Below are 25050 nucleotides of genomic sequence, written 5' to 3'. Positions count from 1 at the left end.
GCGTGCTGCGGTATGCGGAGACAATAAAATCACCATTGTAGAACACAGATGAAGCTTCTAAGATGATGTAATAGCCAGTAAGAAGTAGTACAATTCAAGTTTTAGGTATCGATTGTTGACTTTTTAGCTGGCTTTGGTGATCTGGACATGAGCTAGGACTTTAAGATTCTGCATCAAAAGGAGGACTATCAGCCGAGTTGCACGGGAGAATGTGAAAAGTGTTCATATGTAGTAAAAACCTGAGAAATCCGTCCGTTTTCGTCATTTGTTATCGAATCGACTTAATGCCAGATCGTCACATTGGCCGCTCCTCTAACTGAAACGGTTGTACTTATCGTCCTCAAAGCTATGTCGCGTGCTGCGGTATGCGGAGCCTCTAAAAGCACCATAGTAGAACACAGATGAAGCTTCTAAGTTGATGTAATAGCCAGTAAGAAGTAGTACAATTCAAGATTTAGGTACTGATTATTTACTTTTTAGCTGGCTTTGGTGCCTTGGACATGAGCTAGGACATTAAGAATCTGCATGAAAGGAGGACTAGCAGCCGCGTTGCACTGGAGAATGTGAAATGTGTTCATATGTGGTAGAAACCTGAGAAATCCGTCCGTTTTCGTCATTTGTTATCGAATCGACTTAAAGCCCGATCGTCACATAGGCCGCTCTTCTCTCTGAAACGGTTGTACTTATCGTCTGCAAAGCTATGTCGCGTGCTGTGGTATGCGGAGACAATAAATTCACCATAGTAGAACACAGATGAAGCTTCTAAGTTGATATAATAGCCAGTAAGAAGTAGTACACTTCAAGTTTTAGGTATCGATTATTGACTTTTTAGCTGGCTTTGGTGATCTGGACATGAGCTAGGACCTTAAGATTTTGCATCAAAAGGAGGACTAGCAGCCGAGTTGCACGGGAGAATGTGAAAAGTGTTCATATGTAGTAAATACCTGAGAAATCCGTCCGTTTTCGTCATTTGTTATCGAATCGTCTTAAAGCCAGATCGTCAAATTGGCCCCTCTTATCTCTGAAACGGTTGTACTTATTGTCTGCAAAGCTATGTCGCGTGCTGCGGTATGCGGAGACAATAAAATCACCATAGTAGAACACAGTTGAAGCTTCTAAGTTGATGTAATAGCAAGTAAGAAGTAGTACAATTCAAGTTTTAGGTACTGATTATTGACTTTTTGGCTGGCTTTGGTGCCTTGGACATGAGCTAGGACCTTAAGAATCTGCATGAAAGGAGGATTAGCAGCCGAGTTGCACGGGAGAATGTGAAAAGTGTTCATATGTAGTAACAACCTGAGAAATCCGTCCGTTTTCGTCATTTGTTATCGAATCGACTTAAAGCCACATCGTCACATTGGCCGCTCTTCTCTCTGAAACGGTTGTACTTATCGTCTGCAGAGCTATGTCGCGTGCTGCGGTATGCGGAGACACTAAAAGCACCATAGTAGAACGCAGATGAAGATTCTAAGTTGACGTAATAGCCACTAAGAAATAGTACAATTCAAGTTTTAGGTACCGATTATTGACTTTTTAGCTGGCTTTTTGTGCTTTGGACATGAGCTAGGACCTTACGTATCTGCATGAAAGGAGGACTAGCAGCCGAGTTGCACGGGAGAATGTGAGAAGTGTTCATATGTAGTAAAAACCTGAGAAATCCGTCCGTTTTCGTCATTTGTTATCGAATCGACCTAAAGCCAGATCGTCACTTGGCCGCTCTTCTCTCTGGAACGGTTGTACTTATCGTCTGCAAAGCTATGTCGCGTGCTGCGGTATGCGGAGACACTAAAAGCACCATAGTAGAACACAGATGAAGCTTCTAAGTTGATAAAATAGCCGGTAAGAAGTAGTACAATTCAAGTTTTAGGTATTGATTATTGACATTTTAGCAGGCTTTGGTTCCTTGGACATGAGCTAGGACCTTAAGATTCTGCATGAAAGGAGAACTAGCAGCCGAGTTGCACGGGAGAATGTGAAAAGTGTTCATATGTAGTAAAAACCTGAGAAATCCGTCCGTTTTCGACATTTGTTATCGAATCGAGTTAAAGCCAAATCGTCCCATTGGCCGCTCTTCTCTCTGAAACGGTTGTACTTATCGTCTGCAAAGCTATGTCGCGTGCTGCGATATGTGGAGACACTAAAAGCACCATAGTAGAACACAGATGAAGCTTCTCAGTTGATGTAATAGCCAGTAGGAAGTAGTGCAATTCAAGTTTTAGGTATCGATTATTGACTTCTTAGCTGGCTTTGGTGCCTTGGAAATGAGCTAGGACCTTAAGATTCTGCATGAAAGGAGGACTAGCAGCCGAGTTGCACGGGAGAATGTGAAAAGTGTTCATATGTAGTAAAAACATGAGAAATCCGTCCGTTTTCGTCATTTGTTATCGAATCGACTTAAAGCCACATCGTAACATTGGCCGCTCTTCTCTCTGAAACGGTTGTACTTATCGTCTGCAAAGCTATTTCGCGTGCTGCGGTATGCGGAGACACGAAAAGCACCATAGTAGAACACAGATGAAGATTTAAGTAAATGTAATAGCCAGTAAGAAGTAGTAAAATACAAGTTTTAGGTACTGATTATTTACTTTATAGCTGGCTTTGGTGCCTTGGACATGAGCTAGGACCTTAAGATTCTGCATGAAAGGAGGACTAGCAGCCGAGTTGCACGTGAAAATGTGAAAAGTGTTCATATGTAGTGAAAACCGGAGAAATCCGTCCGTTTTCGTCATTTGTTATCGAATCGACTTAAAGCCAGATCGTCACATTGGCCGCTCTACTCTCTCTGAAACGGTTGTACTTATCGTCCTCAAAGCTATGTAGCGTGCTACGTTATGCGGAGACACTAAAAGCATCATAGTAGAACACAGATCAAGCTTCTAAGTTAATGTAATAGCCAGTAGGAAGTAGTGCTATTCAAGTTTTAGGTATCGATTATTGATTTCTTAGCTGGCTTTGCTGCCGTGGAAATGAGATACGACCTTAAGATTCTGCATGAAAGGAGGACTAGCAGTCGAGTTGCATGGTAGAATGTGAAAAGTGTTCATATGTAGTAAAAACCTGAGAAATCCGTCCGTTTTCTTCATTTGTTATCGAATCGACTTAAAGCCAGATCGTCACATTGGCCGCTCTTCTCTTTGAAACGGTTGTACTTATCGTCTGCAAAGCTATGTCGCGTGCTGCGGTATGCGGAGACACTAAAACCACCATAGTAAAACACAGATCAAGCATCTAATTTAATGTAATAGCCAGTAAGAAGTAGTACAATTCAAGTTTTAGGTATCGATTATGGACTTTTTAGCTGGCTTTGGTGCCTTGGACATGAGCTAGGACCTTAAGATTCTGCATGAAAGGAGGACTAGCAGCCGAGTTGCACGTGAAAATGTGAAAAGTGTTCATATGTAGTAAAAACCTGAGAAATCCGTCCGTTTTCGTCATTTGTTATCGAATCAACTTAAAGCCAGATCGTCACATTGGCCGCTCTTCTCTCTGAAACGGTTGTACTTATCGTCTGCAAAGCTATGTAGCGTGCTGCGTTATGCGGACACACTAAAAGCATCATAGTAGAACACAGATGAAGCTTCTAAGTTAATGTAATAGCCAGTAGGAAGTAGTGCAATTCAAGTTTTAGGTATTGATTATTGACTTTTAAGCTGGCTTTGATGCCTTGGACATGAGCTAGGACCTTAAGAATCTGCATGAAAGGAGGATTAGCAGCCGAGTTGCACGGGAGAATGTGAAAAGTGTTCATATGTAGTAACAACCTGAGAAATCCGTCCGTTTTCGTCATTTTTTATAGAATCGACTTAAAGCCAGATCGTCACATTGGCCGCTCTTCTCTCTGAAACGTTTGTACTTATCGTCTGCAAAGCTATGTCGCGTGCTGCGGTATGTGGAGACACTAAAAGCACCATAGTAGAACGCAGATGAAGCTTCTAATTTGATGTAATAGCGAGTAAGAAGTAGGACAATACAAATTTTAGGTTCTGATTATTTACTTTATAGCTGGCTTTGGTGCCTTGGACATGAGCTAGGACCTTAAGATTCTGCATGAAAGGAGGACTAGCAGCCGAGTTGCACGGGAGAATGTGAAAAGTGTTCATATGTAGTAAAAACCTGAGAAATCCGTCCGTTTTCGTCATTTGTTATCGAATCGACTTAAAGCCTGATCGTCACATTGGCCGCTCTTCTCTCTGAAACGGTTGTACTTATCGTCTGCAAAGCTATGTCGCGTGCTGCGGTATGCGGAGACACTAAAAGCACCATAGTAGAACACAGATGAAGCTTCTAAGTTGATGTAACAGCCAGTAAAAAGTAGTACAATTCAAGTTTTAGATATTGATTATTAACTTTTTAGCTGGCTTTGGTGCCTTGGACATGAGCTAGGACCTTAAGAATCTGCATGAAAGGAGGACTAGCAGCCGAGTTGCACGGGAGAATGTGAAAAGTGTTCATATGTAGTAAAAACCTGAGAAATCCGTCCGTTTTCGTCATTTGTTATCGAATCGACTTAAAGCCAGATCGTCACATTGGCCGCTCTTCTCTCTGAAACGGTTGTACTTATCGTCTGCAGAGCAATGTCTCGTGCTGCGGTATGCGGAGACACTAAAAGCACCACAGTAGAGCACAGATGAAGATTCTAAGTTGACGTAATAGCCACTAAGAAGTAGTACAATTCGGTTTTAGGTATCGATTATTGACTTTTTAGCTGGCTTTGGTGCCTTGGACATGAGCTAGGACCTTAAGAATCTGCATGAAAGGAGGACTAGCAGCCGAGTTGCACGGGAGAGTGTGGAAAGTGTTCATATGTAGTAAAAACCTGAGAAATCCGTCCGTTTTCGTCATTTGTTATCGAATCGACTTAAAGCCAGATCGTCACATTTGCCGCTCTTCTCTCTGAAACGGTTGTACTTATCGTCTGCAAAGCTATGTCGCGTGCTGCGGTATGCGGAGACACTAAAAGCACCATAGTAGAACACAGATGAAGCTTCTAAGTTGATGTAATAGCCAGTAAGAAGTAGTACATTTCAAGTTTTAGGTACTGATTATTGACTTTTTAGCTGGCTTTAGTGCCGTGGACATGAGCTAGGACCTTAAGAATCTGCATGAAAGGAGAACTAGCAGCCGAGTTGCACGGGAGAATGTGAGAAGTGTTCATATGTAGTAAAAACCTGAGAAATCCGACCGTTTTCGACATTTGTTATCGAATCGAGTTAAAGCCAAATCGTCACATTGGCCGCTCTTCTCTCTGAAACGGTTGTACTTATCGTCTGCAAAGCTATGTCGCGTGCTGCGATATGTGGAGACACTAAAAGCACCATAGTAGAACACAGATGAAGCTTCTCAGTTGATGTAATAGCCAGTAGGAAGTAGTGCAATTCAAGTTTTAGGTATCGATTATTGACTTCTTAGCTGGCTTTGGTGCCTTGGAAATGAGCTACGACCTTAAGATTCTGCATGAAAGGAGGACTAGCAGCCGAGTTGCACGGGAGAATGTGAAAAGTGTTCATATGTAGTAAAAACTTGAGAAATCCGTCCGTTTTCGCCATTTGTTATCGAATCGACTTAAAGCCACATCGTAACATTGGCCGCTCTTCTCTCTGAAACGGTTGTACTTATCGTCTGCAAAGCTATGTCGCATGCTGCGGTATGCGGAGACACTAAAAGCACCATAGTAGAACACAGATGAAGCTTCTAAGTTGATGTAATAGCCAGTATGAAGTAGTACAATTCAAGTTTTAGGTATCGATTATTGACTTTTTAGCTGGCTTTGGTGCCTTAGACAAGAGCTAGGACCTTAAGAATCTGCATGAAAGGAGGACTAGCAGCCGAGTTGCACGGAAGAATGTGAAAAGTGTTCATATGTAGTAAACACCTGAGAAATCCGTCCGATTTCGTCATTTGTTATCGAATCGACTTAAAGCCAAATCGTCACATTGGCCGCTCTTCTCTCTGAAACGGTTGTACTTATCGTCTGCAAAGCTATGTCGCGTGCTGCGGTATGCGGAGACACCAAATGCACCATAGTAGAACACAGATGAAGATTCTAAGTTGATGTAATAGCCAGTAAGAAGTAGTACAATACAAGTTTTAGGTACTGATTATTTACTTTATAGCTGGCTTTGGTGCATTGGACATGAGCTAGGACCTTAAGATTCTGCATGAAAGGAGGACTAGCAGCCGAGTTGCACGGGAGAATGTGAAAAGTTTTCATATGTAGTAAAAACCTGAGAAATCCGTCCGTTTTCGTCATTTGTTATCGAATCGACTAAAAGCCAGATCGTCAAATTGGCCGCACTTCTCTCTGGAACCGTTGTACTTATCGTCTGCAAAGCTATGTCGCGTGCTGCGGTATGCGGAGACACTAAAAGCACCATAGTAGAACACAGACGAAGCTTCTAAGTTGATGTAATAGCCAGTAAGAAGTAGTACAATTCAAGTTTTAGGTATTGATTATTGACTTTTTAGCTGGCTTTGGTGCCTTGGACATGAGCTAGGACCTTAAGAATCTGCATGAAAGGAGGACTAGCAGCCGAGTTGCACGGGAGAATGTGAGAAGTGTTCATATGTAGTAAAAACCTGAGAAATCCGACCGTTTTCGTCATTTGTTATCGAATCGACTTAAAGCCAGATCGTCACTTGGCCGCTCTTCTCTCTGAAACGGTTGTACTTATCGTCTGCAGAGCAATGTCTCGTGCTGCGGTATGCGGAGACACTAAAAGCACCACAGTAGAGCACAGATGAAGATTCTAAGTTGACGTAATAGCCACTAAGAAGTAGTACAATTCAGTTTTAGGTATCGATTATTGACTTTTTAGCTGGCTTTGGTGCCTTGGACATGAGCTAGGACCTTAAGAATCTGCATGAAAGGAGGACTAGCAGCCGAGTTGCACGGGAGAATGTGAAAAGTTTTCATATGTAGTAAAAACCTGAGAAATCCGTCCGTTTTCGTCATTTGTTATCGAATCGACTTAAAGCCTGATCGTCACATTGGCCGCTCTTCTCTCTGAAACGGTTGTACTTATCGTCTGCAAAGCTATGTCGCGTGCTGCGGTATGCGGAGACACTAAAAGCACCATAGTAGAACACAGATGAAGCTTCTAAGTTGATGTAACAGCCAGTAAGAAGTAGTACAATTCAAGTTTTAGATATTGATTATTAACTTTTTAGCTGGCTTTGGTGCCTTGGACATGAGCTAGGACCTTAAGAATCTGCATGAAAGGAGGACTAGCAGCCGAGTTGCACGGGAGAATGTGAAAAGTGTTCATATGTAGTAAAAACCTGAGAAATCCGTCCGTTTTCGTCATTTGTTATCGAATCGACTTAAAGCCAGATCGTCACATTGGCCGCTCTTCTCTCTGAAACGGTTGTACTTATCGTCTGCAGAGCAATGTCTCGTGCTGCGGTATGCGGAGACACTAATAGCACCACAGTAGAGCACAGATGAAGATTCTAAGTTGACGTAATAGCCACTAAGAAGTAGTACAATTCGGTTTTAGGTATCGATTATTGACTTTTTAGCTGGCTTTGGTGCCTTGGACATGAGCTAGGACCTTAAGAATCTGCATGAAAGGAGGACTAGCAGCCGAGTTGCACGGGAGAGTGTGGAAAGTGTTCATATGTAGTAAAAACCTGAGAAATCCGTCCGTTTTCGTCATTTGTTATCGAATCGACTTAAAGCCAGATCGTCACATTTGCCGCTCTTCTCTCTGAAACGGTTGTACTTATCGTCTGCAAAGCTATGTCGCGTGCTGCGGTATGCGGAGACACTAAAAGCACCATAGTAGAACACAGATGAAGCTTCTAAGTTGATTAATAGCCAGTAAGAAGTAGTACATTTCAAGTTTTAGGTACTGATTATTGACTTTTTAGCTGGCTTTAGTGCCGTGGACATGAGCTAGGACCTTAAGAATCTGCATGAAAGGAGGACTAGCAGCCGAGTTGCACGGGAGAATGTGAGAAGTGTTCATATGTAGTAAAAACCTGAGAAATCCGACCGTTTTCGACATTTGTTATCGAATCGAGTTAAAGCCAAATCGTCACATTGGCCGCTCTTCTCTCTGAAACGGTTGTACTTATCGTCTGCAAAGCTATGTCGCGTGCTCCGATATGTGGAGACACTAAAAGCACCATAGTAGAACACAGATGAAGCTTCTCAGTTGATGTAATAGCCAGTAGGAAGTAGTGCAATTCAAGTTTTAGGTATCGATTATTGACTTCTTAGCTGGCTTTGGTGCCTTGGAAATGAGCTACGACCTTAAGATTCTGCATGAAAGGAGGACTAGCAGCCGAGTTGCACGGGAGAATGTGAAAAGTGTTCATATGTAGTAAAAACTTGAGAAATCCGTCCGTTTTCGCCATTTGTTATCGAATCGACTTAAAGCCACATCGTAACATTGGCCGCTCTTCTCTCTGAAACGGTTGTACTTATCGTCTGCAAAGCTATGTCGCATGCTGCGGTATGCGGAGACACTAAAAGCACCATAGTAGAACACAGATGAAGCTTCTAAGTTGATGTAATAGCCAGTATGAAGTAGTACAATTCAAGTTTTAGGTATCGATTATTGACTTTTTAGCTGGCTTTGGTGCCTTAGACAAGAGCTAGGACCTTAAGAATCTGCATGAAAGGAGGACTAGCAGCCGAGTTGCACGGAAGAATGTGAAAAGTGTTCATATGTAGTAAAAACCTGAGAAATCCGACCGTTTTCGTCATTTGTTATCGAATCGACTTAAAGCCAGATCGTCACTTGGCCGCTCTTCTCTCTGAAACGGTTGTACTTATCGTCTGCAGAGCAATGTCTCGTGCTGCGGTATGCGGAGACACTAAAAGCACCACAGTAGAGCACAGATGAAGATTCTAAGTTGACGTAATAGCCACTAAGAAGTAGTACAATTCAGTTTTAGGTATCGATTATTGACTTTTTAGCTGGCTTTGGTGCCTTGGACATGAGCTAGGACCTTAAGAATCTGCATGAAAGGAGGACTAGCAGCCGAGTTGCACGGGAGAATGTGAAAAGTTTTCATATGTAGTAAAAACCTGAGAAATCCGTCCGTTTTCGTCATTTGTTATCGAATCGACTTAAAGCCTGATCGTCACATTGGCCGCTCTTCTCTCTGAAACGGTTGTACTTATCGTCTGCAAAGCTATGTCGCGTGCTGCGGTATGCGGAGACACTAAAAGCACCATAGTAGAACACAGATGAAGCTTCTAAGTTGATGTAACAGCCAGTAAGAAGTAGTGCAATTCAAGTTTTAGATATTGATTATGAACTTTTTAGCTGGCTTTGGTGCCTTGGACATGAGCTAGGACCTTAAGAATCTGCATGAAAGGAGGACTAGCAGCCGAGTTGCACGGGAGAGTGTGGAAAGTGTTCATATGTAGTAAAAACCTGAGAAATCCGTCCGTTTTCGTCATTTGTTATCGAATCGACTTAAAGCCAGATCGTCACATTGGCCGCTCTTCTCTCTGAAACGGTTGTACTTATCGTCTGCAGAGCAATGTCTCGTGCTGCGGTATGCGGAGACACTAAAAGCACCACAGTAGAGCACAGATGAAGATTCTAAGTTGACGTAATAGCCACTAAGAAGTAGTACAATTCAGTTTTAGGTATCGATTATTGACTTTTTAGCTGGCTTTGGTGCCTTGGACATGAGCTAGGACCTTAAGAATCTGCATGAAAGGAGGACTAGCAGCCGAGTTGCACGGGAGAGTGTGGAAAGTGTTCATATGTAGTAAAAACCTGAGAAATCCGTCCGTTTTCGTCATTTGTTATCGAATCGACTTAAAGCCAGATCGTCACATTTGCCGCTCTTCTCTCTGAAACGGTTGTACTTATCGTCTGCAAAGCTATGTCGCGTGCTGCGGTATGCGGAGACACTAAAAGCACCATAGTAGAACACAGATGAAGCTTCTAAGTTGATGTAATAGCCAGTAAGAAGTAGTACATTTCAAGTTTTAGGTACTGATTATTGACTTTTTAGCTGGCTTTAGTGCCGTGGACATGAGCTAGGACCTTAAGAATCTGCATGAAAGGAGGACTAGCAGCCGAGTTGCACGGGAGAATGTGAGAAGTGTTCATATGTAGTAAAAACCTGAGAAATCCGACCGTTTTCGTCATTTGTTATCGAATCGACTTAAAGCCAGATCGTCACTTGGCCGCTCTTCTCTCTGGAACGGTTGTACTTATCGTCTGCAAAGCTATGTCGCGTGCTGCGGTATGCGGAGACACTAAAAGCACCATAGTAGAACACAGATGAAGCTTCTAAGTTGATGTAATAGCAAGTAAGAAGTAGTACAATTCAAGTTTTAGGTACTGATTATTGACTTTTTGGCTGGCTTTGGTGCCTTGGACATGAGCTAGGACCTTAAGATTCTGCATGAAAGGACGACTAGCAGCCGAGTTGCACGGGAGAATGTGAAATGTATTCATATGTAGTAAAAACCTAGATATTCGCCCGTTATCGTCATTTGTTATCGAATCGACTTAAAGCCAGATCTTCACATTGGCCGCTCTTCTCTCTGAAACGGTTGTTCTTATCGTCTGCAAAGCTATGACGTGTGCTGCGGTATGCGGAGACACTAAAACCACCATAGTAAAACACAGATGAAGCTTCTAAGTTGATGTAATAGCCAGTAAGAAGTAGTACAATTCAAGTTTTAGGTACTGATTATTGACTTTTTGGCTGGCTTTGGTGCCTTGGACATGAGCTAGGACCTTAAGATTCTGCATGAAAGGAGAACTAGCAGCCGAATTGCATGGGAGAATTTGAAAAGGCTTCATATGTAGTAAAAACCTGAGAAATCCGTCCGTTTTCGTCATTTGTTATCGAATCGACTTAAAGCCATATCGTCACATTGGCCGCTCTTCTCTCTGAAACGGTTGTACTTATCGTCTGCAAAGCTATGTCGCGTGCTGCGGCATGCGGAATCACAAAAAGCACCATAGTAGAACACAGATGAAGCTTCTAAGTTGATAAAATAGCCAGTAAGAAGTAGTACAATTCAAGTTTTAGGTATTGATTATTGACATTTTAGCAGGCTTTGGTTCCTTGGACATGAGCTAGGACCTTAAGATTCTGCATGAAAGGAGAACTAGCAGCCGAGTTGCACGGGAGAATGTGAAAAGTGTTCATATGTAGTAAAAACCTGAGAAATCCGTCCGTTTTCGACATTTGTTATCGAATCGAGTTAAAGCCAAATCGTCACATTGGCCGCTCTTCTCTCTGAAACGGTTGTACTTATCGTCTGCAAAGCTATGTCGCGTGCTGCGATATGTGGAGACACTAAAAGCACCATAGTAGAACACAGATGAAGCTTCTCAGTTGATGTAATAGCCAGTAGGAAGTAGTGCAATTCAAGTTTTAGGTATCGATTATTGACTTCTTAGCTGGCTTTGGTGCCTTGGAAATGAGCTACGACCTTAAGATTCTGCATGAAAGGAGGACTAGCAGCCGAGTTGCACGGGAGAATGTGAAAAGTGTTCATATGTAGTAAAAACCTGAGAAATCCGACCGTTTTCGTCATTTGTTATCGAATCGACTTAAAGCCAGATCGTCACTTGGCCGCTCTTCTCTCTGAAACGGTTGTACTTATCGTCTGCAGAGCAATGTCTCGTGCTGCGGTATGCGGAGACACTAAAAGCACCACAGTAGAGCACAGATGAAGATTCTAAGTTGACGTAATAGCCACTAAGAAGTAGTACAATTCAGTTTTAGGTATCGATTATTGACTTTTTAGCTGGCTTTGGTGCCTTGGACATGAGCTAGGCCCTTAAGATTCTGCATGAAAGGAGGACTAGCAGCCGAGTTGCACGGGAGAATGTGAAATGTATTCATATGTAGTAAAAACCTAGATATTCGCCCGTTATCGTCATTTGTTATCGAATCGACTTAAAGCCAGATCTTCACATTGGCCGCTCTTCTCTCTGAAACGGTTGTTCTTATCGTCTGCAAAGCTATGACGTGTGCTGCGGTATGCGGAGACACTAAAACCACCATAGTAAAACACAGATGAAGCTTCTAAGTTGATGTAATAGCCAGTAAGAAGTAGTACAATTCAAGTTTTAGGTACTGATTATTGACTTTTTGGCTGGCTTTGGTGCCTTGGACATGAGCTAGGACCTTAAGATTCTGCATGAAAGGAGAACTAGCAGCCGAATTGCATGGGAGAATTTGAAAAGGCTTCATATGTAGTAAAAACCTGAGAAATCCGTCCGTTTTCGTCATTTGTTATCGAATCGACTTAAAGCCATATCGTCACATTGGCCGCTCTTCTCTCTGAAACGGTTGTACTTATCGTCTGCAAAGCTATGTCGCGTGCTGCGGCATGCGGAGTCACAAAAAGCACCATAGTAGAACACAGATGAAGCTTCTAAGTTGATAAAATAGCCAGTAAGAAGTAGTACAATTCAAGTTTTAGGTATTGATTATTGACATTTTAGCAGGCTTTGGTTCCTTGGACATGAGCTAGGACCTTAAGATTCTGCATGAAAGGAGAACTAGCAGCCGAGTTGCACGGGAGAATGTGAAAAGTGTTCATATGTAGTAAAAACCTGAGAAATCCGTCCGTTTTCGACATTTGTTATCGAATCGAGTTAAAGCCAAATCGTCACATTGGCCGCTCTTCTCTCTGAAACGGTTGTACTTATCGTCTGCAAAGCTATGTCGCGTGCTGCGATATGTGGAGACACTAAAAGCACCATAGTAGAACACAGATGAAGCTTCTCAGTTGATGTAATAGCCAGTAGGAAGTAGTGCAATTCAAGTTTTAGGTATTGATTATTGACTTCTTAGCTGGCTTTGGTGCCTTGGAAATGAGCTACGACCTTAAGATTCTGCATGAAAGGAGGACTAGCAGCCGAGTTGCACGGGAGAATGTGAAAAGTGTTCATATGTAGTAAAAACTTGAGAAATCCGTCCGTTTTCGCCATTTGTTATCGAATCGACTTAAAGCCACATCGTAACATTGGCCGCTCTTCTCTCTGAAACGGTTGTACTTATCGTCTGCAAAGCTATGTCGCATGCTGCGGTATGCGGAGACACTAAAAGCACCATAGTAGAACACAGATGAAGCTTCTAAGTTGATGTAATAGCCAGTATGAAGTAGTACAATTCAAGTTTTAGGTATCGATTATTGACTTTTTAGCTGGCTTTGGTGCCTTAGACAAGAGCTAGGACCTTAAGAATCTGCATGAAAGGAGGACTAGCAGCCGAGTTGCACGGAAGAATGTGAAAAGTGTTCATATGTAGTAAACACCTGAGAAATCCGTCCGATTTCGTCATTTGTTATCGAATCGACTTAAAGCCAAATCGTCACATTGGCCGCTCTTCTCTCTGAAACGGTTGTACTTATCGTCTGCAAAGCTATGTCGCGTGCTGCGGTATGCGGAGACACCAAATGCACCATAGTAGAACACAGATGAAGATTCAAAGTTGATGTAATAGCAAGTAAGAAGAAGTACAATTCTATGTTTTGGTACTGATTATTGACTTTTTAGTTGGCTTTGGTGCCTTGGACATGAGCTAGGACCTTAAGATTCTGCATGAAAGGAGGACTAGCAGCCGAGTTGCACGGGAGAATGTGAAAAGTGTTCATATGTAGTAAAAACCTGAGAAATCCGTCCGTTTTCGTCATTTGTTATCGAATCGACTAAAAGCCAGATCGTCAAATTGGCCGCACTTCTCTCTGGAACCGTTGTACTTATCGTCTGCAAAGCTATGTCGCGTGCTGCGGTATGCGGAGACACTAAAAGCACCATAGTAGAACACAGACGAAGCTTCTAAGTTGATGTAATAGCCAGTAAGAAGTAGTACAATTCAAGTTTTAGGTATTGATTATTGACTTTTTAGCTGGCTTTGGTGCCTTGGACATGAGCTAGGACCTTAAGAATCTGCATGAAAGGAGGACTAGCAACCGAGTTGCACGGGAGAATGTGAAAAGTGTTCATATGTAGTAAACACCTGAGAAATCCGTCCGATTTCGTCATTTGTTATCGAATCGACTTAAAGCCAGATCGTCACATTGGCCGCTCTTCTCTCTGAAACGGTTGTACTTATCGACTGCAGAGCTATGTCGCGTGCTGCGGTATGCGGAGACACTAAAAGCACCATAGTAGAACACAGAAGAAGCTTCTAAGATGATGTAATAGCCAGTAAGAAGTAGTACAATTCAAGTTTTGGGTACTGATTATTGACTTTTTAGCTGGCTTTGGTGCCTTGGACATGAGCTAGGACCTTAAGATTCTGCATGAAAGGAGAACTAGCAGCCGAGTTGCACGGGAGAGTGTGAAAAGTGTTTATATGTAGTAAAAACCTGAGAAATCCGTCCGTTGTTGTCATTTGTTATCGAATCGACTTAAAGCCAGATCGTCACATTGGCCGCTCTTCTCTCTAAAACGGTTGTACTTATCGTCTGCAAAGCTATGTCGCGTGCTGCGGTATGTGGAGACACTAAAAGCACCATAGTAGAACGCAGATGAAGCTTCTAAGTTGATGTAATAGCCAGTAAGATGTAGTACACTTCAAGTTTTAGGTATTGATAATTTACATTTTAGCTTACTTTGGTTCCTTGGACATGAGCTAGGACCTTAACATTCTGCATGAAAGGAGAACTAGCAGCCGAGTTGCACGGGAGAACGTGAAAAGTGTTCATATGTAGTAAAAACCTGAGAAATCCGTCCGTTTTGACATTTGTTTTTGAATCGACTTAAAGCCAAATCGTCACATTGGCCGCTCTTATCTCTGAAACGGTTGTACTTATCGTCTGCAAAGCTATGTCGCGTGCTGCGGAATGTGGAGACACTAAAAGCACCATAGTGGAACACAGATGTAGCTTCTAAGTTGATGTAATAACCAGTAAGAAGTAGTACAATTCAAGTTTTAGGTATCGATTATTGACTTTTTAGATGGCTTTGGTGCCTTGGACATGAGCTAGGACCTTAAGATTCTGCATGAAAGGAGGACTAGCAGCCGAGTTGCACGGGAGAATGTGGTATGTATTCATATGTAGTAAAAACCTAGATATTCGCCCGTTATCGTCATTTGTTATCGAAGCGACTTAAAGCCAGATCTTCACATTGGCCGCTCTTCTCTCTGAATCGGTTGTTCTTATCGTTTGCAAAGCTATGACGTGTGCTGCGGTATGCGGAGACACTAAAACCACCATAGTAAAACACAGATGAAGCTCCTAAGTTGATGTAATAGCCAGTAAGAAGTAGTACAACTCAAGTTTTATTATCGTTTATTGACTTTTTAGCTGGCTTTGGTGCCTTGGACATGAGCTAGGACCTTAAGATTATGCATGAAAGGAGGACTAGCAGCCGAGTTGCATGGGAGAATGTAAAAAGTGTTCATATGTAGTAAACACCTGAGAAATCCGTCCGATTTCGTCATTTGTTATCGAATCGACTTAAAGCCAGATCGTCACATTGGCCGCTCTTCTCTCTGAAACGGTTGTACTTATCGTCTGCAGAGCTATGTCGCGTGCTGCGGTATGCGGAGACACAAAAAGCACCACAGTAGAACACAGATGAAGCTTCTAAGTTGACGTAATAGCCAGTAAGAAGTAGTACAATTCAAGTTTTAGGTATCGATTATTGACTTTTTAGCTGGCTTTGGTGCCTTGGACATGAGCTAGGACCTTAAGAATCTGCATGTAATGAGGACTAGCAGCAGAGTTGCACGGGAGAATGTGAAAAGTGTTCATAAGTAGTAAAAACCTGCGAAATCCGTCCGTTTTCGTCATTTGTTATCGAATCGACTTAAAGCCAGATCGTCACATTTGCCGCTCTTCTCTCTGAAACGGTTGTACTTATCGTCTGCAAAGCTATGTCGCCTGCTGCGGTATGCGGAGACCCTAAAAGCACCATAGTAGAACACAGATGAAGCTTCTAAGTTGATGTAATAGCCAGTAAGAAGTAGTACAATTCAAGTTTTAGGTATTGATTATTGACTTTTTAGCTGGCTTTGGTGCCTTGGACATGAGCTAGGACCTTAAGATTCTGCATGAAAGGAGAACTAGCAGCCGAGTTTCACGGGAGAGTGTGAAAAGTGTTCATATGTAGTAAAAACCTGAGAAATCCGTCCGTTTTCGACATTTGTTATTGAATCGACTTAAAGCCAAATTGCCACATTGGCCGCTCTTATCTCTGAAACGGTTGTACTTATCGTCTGCAAAGCTATGTCGCGTGCTGCGGTATGTGGAGACACTAAAAGCTCCTTAGTAGAACACAGATGTAGCTTCTAAGTTGATGTAATAACCAGTAAGAAGTAGTACAATTCAAGTTTTAGGTATCGATTATTGACTTTTTAGATGCCTTTGGTGCCTTGGACATGAGCTAGGACCTTAAGATTCTGCATGAAAGGAGGACTAGCAGCCGAGTTGCACGGGAGACTGTGGAATGTATTCATATGTAGTAAAAACCTAGATATTCGCCCGTTATCGTCATTTGTTATCGAATCGACTTAAAGCCAGATCTTCACATTGGCCGCTCTTCTCTCTGAAACGGTTGTTCTTATCGTCTGCAAAGCTATGACGTGTGCTGCGGTATGCGGAGACACTAAAAGGACCATAGTAGAACACAGATGAAGCTTCTAAGATGATGTAATTGCCAGTAAGAAGTAGTACAATTCAAGTTTTAGTTACTGATTATTGACTTTTTAGCTGGCTTTGGTGCCTTGGACATGAGCTAGGACCTAGAGATTCTGCATGAAAGGAGAACTAGCAGCCGAGTTGCATGGGAGAATTTGAAAAGGGTTCATATGTAGTAAAAACCTGAGAAATCCGTCTGTTTTCGTCATTTGTTATCGAATCGACTTAAAGCCAGATCGTCACATTTGCCGCTCTTCACTCAGAAACGGTTGTACTTATCGTCTGCAAAGCTATGTCGCGTGCTGCGGTATGCGGAGACACTAAAAGCACCATAGTAGAACACAGATGAAGCTTCTAAGTTGATGTAATAGCCAGTAAGAAGTAGTACAATTCAAGTTTTTGGTATCGATTTTTGACTTTTTAGCTGGCTTTGGTGCCATGGACATGAGCTAGGACCTTAAGATTCTGCATGAAAGGAGGACTAGCAGCCGAGATACACGGGAGAATGTGAAAAGTGTTCATATGTAGTAAAAACCCGAAAAATCCGTCCGTTTTCGTCATTTGTTATCGAATCGACTTAAAGCCAGATCGTCACATTGGCCGCACTTCTCTCTGAAATGGCTGTACTTATCGTCTGCAAAGCTATGGCGTGTGCTGCGGTATGCGGAGACACTAAAGCCACCATAGTAAAACACAGATGAAGCATCTAATTTAATATAATAGAAAGTAAGAAGTAGTAGAATTCAAGTTTTAGGTATCGAGTATGGACTTTTTAGCTGGCTTTGGTGCCTTGGACATGAGCTAGGACCTTAAGAATCTGCATGAAAGGAGAACTAGCAGCCGAGTTGCACGGGAGAAAGTGAAAAGTGTTCATATGTAGTAAAAACCTGAGAAATTCGTCCGTTTTCGTCATTTGTTATCGAATCGACTTAAAACCAGATCGTCACATTGGTCGCTCTTTTCTCTGAAACGATTGTACTTATCGTCTGCAAAGCTATGTCGCGTGCTGCGGTATGCGGAGACACTAAAAGCACCATAGTAGAACATAGATGAAGGTTCTAAGTTGATGTAATAGCCAGTAAGAAGTAGTCCATTTCAAGTTTTACGTATCCATTATTGACTTTTTAGCTGGCTTTGGTGCCTTGGACATGAGCTAGGACCTTAAGATTCTGCATGAAAGGAGGACTAGCAGCCGAGTTGCACGGGAGAATGTGAAAAGTGTTCATATGTAGTAAAATCCTGAGAAATCAGTCCGTTTTCGTCATTTGTTATCGAATCGACTTAAAGCCTGATCGTCACATTGGCCGCTCTTCTCTCTGGAACGGTTGTACTTATCGTCTGCAAAGCTATGTCGCGTGCTGCGGTATGCGGAGACACTAAATGCACCATAGTAGAACACAGATGAAGCTTCTAAGTTGATGTAATAGCCAGTAAGAAGTAGTACAATTCAAGTTTTAGGTATTGATTATTGACTTTTTAGCTGGCTTTGGTCCCTTGTACATGAGCCAGGACCTTAAGATTCTGCATGAAAGGAGGACTAGCAGCCGAGTTGCACGGGACAATGTGAAAAGTGTTCATATGTAGTAAAATCCTGAGAAATCAGTCCGTTTTCGTCATTTGTTATCGAATCGACTTAAAGCCAGATCGTCACATTGGCCGCTCTTCTCTCTGAAACGGTTGTACTTATCGTCTGCAAAGCTATGTCGCGTGCTGCGGTATGTGGAGACACTAAAAGCACCATAGTAGAACGCAGATGAAGCTTCTAAGTTGATGTAATAGCCAGTAAGAAGTAGTACAACTCAAGTTTTATTATCGTTATTGACTTTTTAGCTGGCTTTGGTGCCTTGGACATGAGCTAGGACCTTAAGATTATGCATGAAAGGAGGACTAGCAGCCGAGTTGCATGGGAGAATGTAAAAAGTGTTCATATGTAGTAAACACCTGAGAAATCCGTCCGATTTCGTCATTTGTTATCGAATCGACTTAAAGCCAGATCGTCACATTGGCCGCTCTTCTCTCTGAAACGGTTGTACTTATCGTCTGCAGAGCTATGTCGCGTGCTGCGGTATGCGGAGACACAAAAAGCACCACAGTAGAACACAGATGAAGCTTCTAAGTTGACGTAATAGCCAGTAAGAAGTAGTACAATTCAAGTTTTAGGTATCGATTATTGACTTTTTAGCTGGCTTTGGTGCCTTGGACATGAGCTAGGACCTTAAGAATCTGCATGTAATGAGGACTAGCAGCAGAGTTGCACGGGAGAATGTGAAAAGTGTTCATAAGTAGTAAAAACCTGCGAAATCCGTCCGTTTTCGTCATTTGTTATCGAATCGACTTAAAGCCAGATCGTCACATTTGCCGCTCTTCTCTCTGAAACGGTTGTACTTATCGTCTGCAAAGCTATGTCGCCTGCTGCGGTATGCGGAGACCCTAAAAGCACCATAGTAGAACACAGATGAAGCTTCTAAGTTGATGTAATAGCCAGTAAGAAGTAGTACAATTCAAGTTTTAGGTATTGATTATTGACTTTTTAGCTGGCTTTGGTGCCTTGGACATGAGCTAGGACCTTAAGATTCTGCATGAAAGGAGAACAAGCAGCCGAGTTGCACGGGAGAGTGTGAAAAGTGTTTATATGTAGTAAAAACCTGTGAAATCCGTCCGTTGTTGTCATTTGTTATCTAATCGACTTAAAGCCAGATCGTCACATTGGCCGCTCTTCTCTCTGAAACGGTTGTACGTATCGTCTGCAAAGCTATGTCGCGTGCTGCGGTATGTGGAGACACTAAAAGCACCATAGTAGAACACAGATGAAGCTTCTAAGTTGATGTAATAGCCAGTAAGAAGTAGTACAATTCAAGTTTTAGGTACTGATTATTGACATTTTAGCTTACTTTGGTTCCTTGGACATGAGCTAGGACCTTAACATTCTGCATGAAAGGAGAACTAGCAGCCGAGTTTCACGGGAGAGTGTGAAAAGTGTTCATATGTAGTAAAAACCTTAGAAATCCGTCCGTTTTCGACATTTGTTATTGAATCGACTTAAAGCCAAATTGCCACATTGGCCGCTCTTATCTCTGAAACGGTTGTACTTATCGTCTGCAAAGCTATGTCGCGTGCTGCGGTATGTGGAGACACTAAAAGCTCCTTAGTAGAACACAGATGTAGCTTCTAAGTTGATGTAATAACCAGTAAGATGTAGTACAATTCAAGTTTTAGGTATCGATTATTGACTTTTTAGATGCCTTTGGTGCCTTGGACATGAGCTAGGACCTTAAGATTCTGCATGAAAGGAGGACTAGCAGCCGAGTTGCACGGGAGACTGTGGAATGTATTCATATGTAGTAAAAACCTAGATATTCGCCCGTTATCGTCATTTGTTATTGAATCGACTTAAAGCCAAATTGCCACATTGGCCGCTCTTATCTCTGAAACGGTTGTACTTATCGTCTGCAAAGCTATGTCGCGTGCTGCGGCATGCGGAGACACAAAAAGCACCATAGTAGAACACAGATGAAGCTTCTAAGTTGATGTAATAGCAAGTAAGAAGAAGAACAATTCTATGTTTTGGTACTGATTATTAACTTTTTAGCTGGCTTTGGTGCCTTGGACATGAGCTAGGACCTTAAGATTCTGCATGAAAGGAGGACTAGCAGCCGAGTTGCACGGGAGAGTGTGAAAAGTGTTTATATGTAGTAAAAACCTGAGAAATCCGTCCGTTTTCGTCATTTGTTATCGAATCGACTTAAAGCCAGATCGTCACATTGGCCGCTCTTCTCTCTGAAACGGTTGTACTAATCGTCTGCAAAGCTATGTCGCGTGCTGCGGTATGTGGAGACACTAAAAGCACCATAGTAGAACACAGATGAAGCTTCTAAGTTGATGTAATAGGCAGTAAGAAGTAGTACAATTCAAGTTTTAGGTAATGATTATTGACATTTTAGCTGGGTTTGGTTCCTTGGACATGAGCTAGGACCTTAAGATTCTGCATGAAAGGAGAACTAGCAGCCGAGTTGCACGGGAGAATGTGAAAAGTGTTCATATGTAGCAAAATCCTGAGAAATCCGTCCGTTTTCGACATTTGTTATCGAATCGACTTAAAGCCAAATCGTCACATTGGCCGCTCTTCTCTCTGAAACGGTTGTACTTATCGTCTGCAAAGCTATGTCGCGTGCTGCGGTATGTGGAGACACAAAAAGCACCATTGTAGAACACAGATGAAGCTTCTAAGTTGATGTAATAGCCAGTAGGAAGTAGTGCAATTCAAGTTTTAGGTATCGATTATTGACTTCTTAGCTGGCTTTGGTGCCTTGGAAATGAGCTAGGACCTTAAGATTCTGCATGAAAGGAGGACTAGCAGCCGAGTTGCACGGGAGAATGTGAAAAGTGTTCATATGTAGTAAAAACCTGCGAAATCCGTCCGTTTTCGTCATTTGTTATCGAATCGACTTAAAGCCAGATCGTACTTGGCCGCTCTTCTCTCTGAAACGGTTGTACTTATCGTCTGCAAAGCTATGTCGCGTGCTGCGGTATGCGGAGACACTAAAGGCACCATAGTAGAACACAGATGAAGCTTCTAAGTTGATGTAATAGCCAGTAAGAAGTAGTATAAATCAAATTTTTGGTACTGATTATTTACTTTATAGCTGGCTTTGGTGCCTTGGACATGAGCTAGGACCTTAAGATTCTGCATGAAAGGAGGACTAGCAGCCGAGTTGCACGGGAGAATGTGAAAAGTGTTCATATGTAGTAAAAACCTGAGAAATCCGTCCGTTTTCGTCATTTGTTATCGAATCGACTTAAAGCCAGATCGTCACATTGGCCGCTCTTCTCTCTGGAACCATTGTACTTATCGTCTGCAAAGCTATGTCGCGTGCTGCGGTATGCGGAGACACTAAAAGCACCATAGTAGAACACAGATGAAGCTTATAAGTTGATGTAATAGCCAGTAAGAAGTAGTACAATTCAAGTTTTAGGTATTGATTATTGACTTTTTAGCTGGCTTTGGTGCCTTGGACATGAGCTAGGACCTTAAGATTATGCATGAAAGGAGGACTAGCAGCCGAGTTGCATGGGAGAATGTAAAAAGTGTTCATATGTAGTAAACACCTGAGAAATCCGTCCGATTTCGTCATTTGTTATCGAATCGACTTAAAGCCAGATCGTCACATTTGCCGCTCTTCTCTCTGAAACGGTTGTACTTATCGTCTGCAAAGCTATGTCGCCTGCTGCGGTATGCGGAGACCCTAAAAGCACCATAGTAGAACACAGATGAAGCTTCTAAGTTGATGTAATAGCCAGTAAGAAGTAGTACAATTCAAGTTTTAGGTATTGATTATTGACTTTTTAGCTGGATTTGGTGCCTTGGACATGAGCTAGGACCTTAATATTCTGCATGAAAGGAGAACTAGCAGCCGAGTTGCACGGAAGAGTGTGAAAAGTGTTTATATGTAGTAAAAACCTGAGAAATCCGTCCGTTGTTGTCATTTGTTATCTAATCGACTTAAAGCCAGATCGTCACATTGGCCGCTCTTCTCTCTGAAACAGTTGTACGTATCGTCTGCAAAGCTATGTCGCGTGCTGCGGTATGTGGAGACACTAAAAGCACCATAGTAGAACACAGATGAAGCTTCTAAGTTGATGTAATAGCCAGTAAGAAGTAGTACAATTCAAGTTTTAGGTACTGATTATTGACATTTTAGCTTACTTTGGTTCCTTGGACATGAGCTAGGACCTTAACATTCTGCATGAAAGGAGAACTAGCAGCCGAGTTTCACGGGAGAGTGTGAAAAGTGTTCATATGTAGTAAAAACCTGAGAAATCCGTCCGTTTTCGACATTTGTTATTGAATCGACTTAAAGCCAAATTGCCACATTGGCCGCTCTTATCTCTGAAACGGTTGTACTTATCGTCTGCAAAGCTATGTCGCGTGCTGCGGTATGTGGAGACACTAAAAGCTCCTTAGTAGAACACAGATGTAGCTTCTAAGTTGATGTAATAACCAGTAAGAAGTAGTACAATTCAAGTTTTAGGTATCGATTATTGACTTTTTAGATGGCTTTGGTGCCTTGGACATGAGCTACGACCTTAGGATTCTGCATGAAAGGAGGACTAGCAGCCGAGTTGCACGGGAGAATGTGGAATGTATTCATATGTAGTAAAAACCTAGATATTCGCCCGTTATCGTCATTTGTTATCGAATCGACTTAAAGCCAGATCTTCACATTGGCCGCTCTTCTCTCTGAAACGGTTGTTCTTATCGTCTGCAAAGCTATGACGTGTGCTGCGGTATGCGGAGACACTAAGAGGACCATAGTAGAACACAGATGAAGCTTCTAAGATGATGTAATTGCCAGTAAGAAGTAGTACAATTCAAGTTTTAGTTACTGATTATTGACTTTTTAGCTGGCTTTGGTGCCTTGGACATGAGCTAGGACCTAGAGATTCTGCATGAAAGGAGAACTAGCAGCCGAGTTGCATGGGAGAATTTGAAAAGGGTTCATATGTAGTAAAAACCTGAGAAATCCGTCTGTTTTCGTCATTTGTTATCGAATCGACTTAAAGCCAGATCGTCACATTTGCCGCTCTTCACTCAGAAACGGTTGTACTTATCGTCTGCAAAGCTATGTCGCGTGCTGCGGTATGCGGAGACACTAAAAGCACCATAGTAGAACACAGATGAAGCTTCTAAGTTGATGTAATAGCCAGTAAGAAGTAGTACAATTCAAGTTTTTGGTATCGATTTTTGACTTTTTAGCTGGCTTTGGTGCCTTGGACATGAGCTAGGACCTTAAGATTCTGCATGAAAGGAGGACTAGCAGCCGAGATACACGGGAGAATGTGAAAAGTGTTCATATGCAGTAAAAACCCGAAAAATCCGTCCGTTTTCGTCATTTGTTATCGAATCGACTTAAAGCCAGATCGTCACATTGGCCGCACTTCTCTCTGAAATGGCTGTACTTATCGTCTGCAAAGCTATGGCGTGTGCTGCGGTATGCGGAGACACTAAAGCCACCATAGTAAAACACAGATGAAGCATCTAATTTAATATAATAGAAAGTAAGAAGTAGTAGAATTCAAGTTTTAGGTATCGAGTATGGACTTTTTAGCTGGCTTTGGTGCCTTCGACATGAGCTAGGACCTTAAGAATCTGCATGAAAGGAGAACTAGCAGCCGAGTTGCACGGGAGAAAGTGAAAAGTGTTCATATGTAGTAAAATCCTGAGAAATTCGTCCGTTTTCGTCATTTGTTATCGAATCGACTTAAAACCAGATCGTCACATTGGTCGCTCTTTTCTCTGAAACGATTGTACTTATCGTCTGCAAAGCTATGTCGCGTGCTGCGGTATGCGGAGACACTAAAAGCACCACAGTAGAACATAGATGAAGGTTCTAAGTTGATGTAATAGCCAGTAAGAAGTAGTCCATTTCAAGTTTTACGTATCCATTATTGACTTTTTAGCTGGCTTTGGTGCCTTGGACATGAGCTAGGACCTTAAGATTCTGCATGAAAGGAGGACTAGCAGCCGAGTTGCACGGGAGAATGTGAAAAGTGTTCATATGTAGTAAAATCCTGAGAAATCAGTCCGTTTTCGTCATTTGATATCGAATCGACTTAAAGCCTGATCGTCACATTGGCCGCTCTTCTCTCTGGAACGGTTGTACTTATCGTCTGCAAAGATATGTCGCGTGCTGCGGTATGCGGAGACACTAAATGCACCATAGTAGAACACAGATGAAGCTTCTAAGTTGATGTAATAGCCAGTAAGAAGTAGTACAATTCAAGTTTTAGGTATTGATTATTGACTTTTTGCTGGCTTTGGTGCCTTGTACATGAGCTAGGACCTTAAGATTCTGCATGAAAGGAGGACTAGCAGCCGAGTTGCACGGGACAATGTGAAAAGTGTTCATACGTAGTAAAAACCTGAGAAATCCGTCCGTTTTCGTCATTTGTTATCGAATCGACTTAAAGCCAGATCGTCACATTGGCCGCTCTTCTCTCTGAAACGGTTGTACTTATCGTCTGCAAAGCTATGTCGCGTGCTGCGGTATGCGGAGACACTAAAAGCACCATAGTAGAACACAGATGAAGCTTCTAAGTTGATGTAACAGCAAGTAAGAAGTAGTACAATTCAAGTTTTAGGTATCGATTATTGACTTTTTAGCTGGCTTTGGTGCCTTGGACATGAGCTAGGACCTTAAGATTCTGCATGAAAGGAGGACTAGCAGCCGAGTAGCACGGGAGAATGTGAAAAGTGTTCATATGCAGTAAAAACCCGAAAAATCCGTCCCTTTTCGTCATTTGTTATCGAATCGACTTAAAGCCAGATCGTCACATTGGCCCCTCTTCTCTCTGAAACGGTTGTACTTATCGTCTGCAAAGCTATGTCGCGTGCTGCGGTATGCGGAGTCACTAAAAGCACCATAGTAGAACACAGATGAAGCCCCTAAGTTGATGTGACAGCCAGT

This window comes from Schistocerca gregaria, chromosome 9 (genome assembly GCF_023897955.1).
Source record: "Schistocerca gregaria isolate iqSchGreg1 chromosome 9, iqSchGreg1.2, whole genome shotgun sequence".
Taxonomy (NCBI): Eukaryota; Metazoa; Arthropoda; class Insecta; order Orthoptera; family Acrididae; genus Schistocerca; species Schistocerca gregaria.
The sequence above is the reverse complement of the archived record's forward strand: the minus strand, read 5'-3'. Positions refer to the sequence as shown.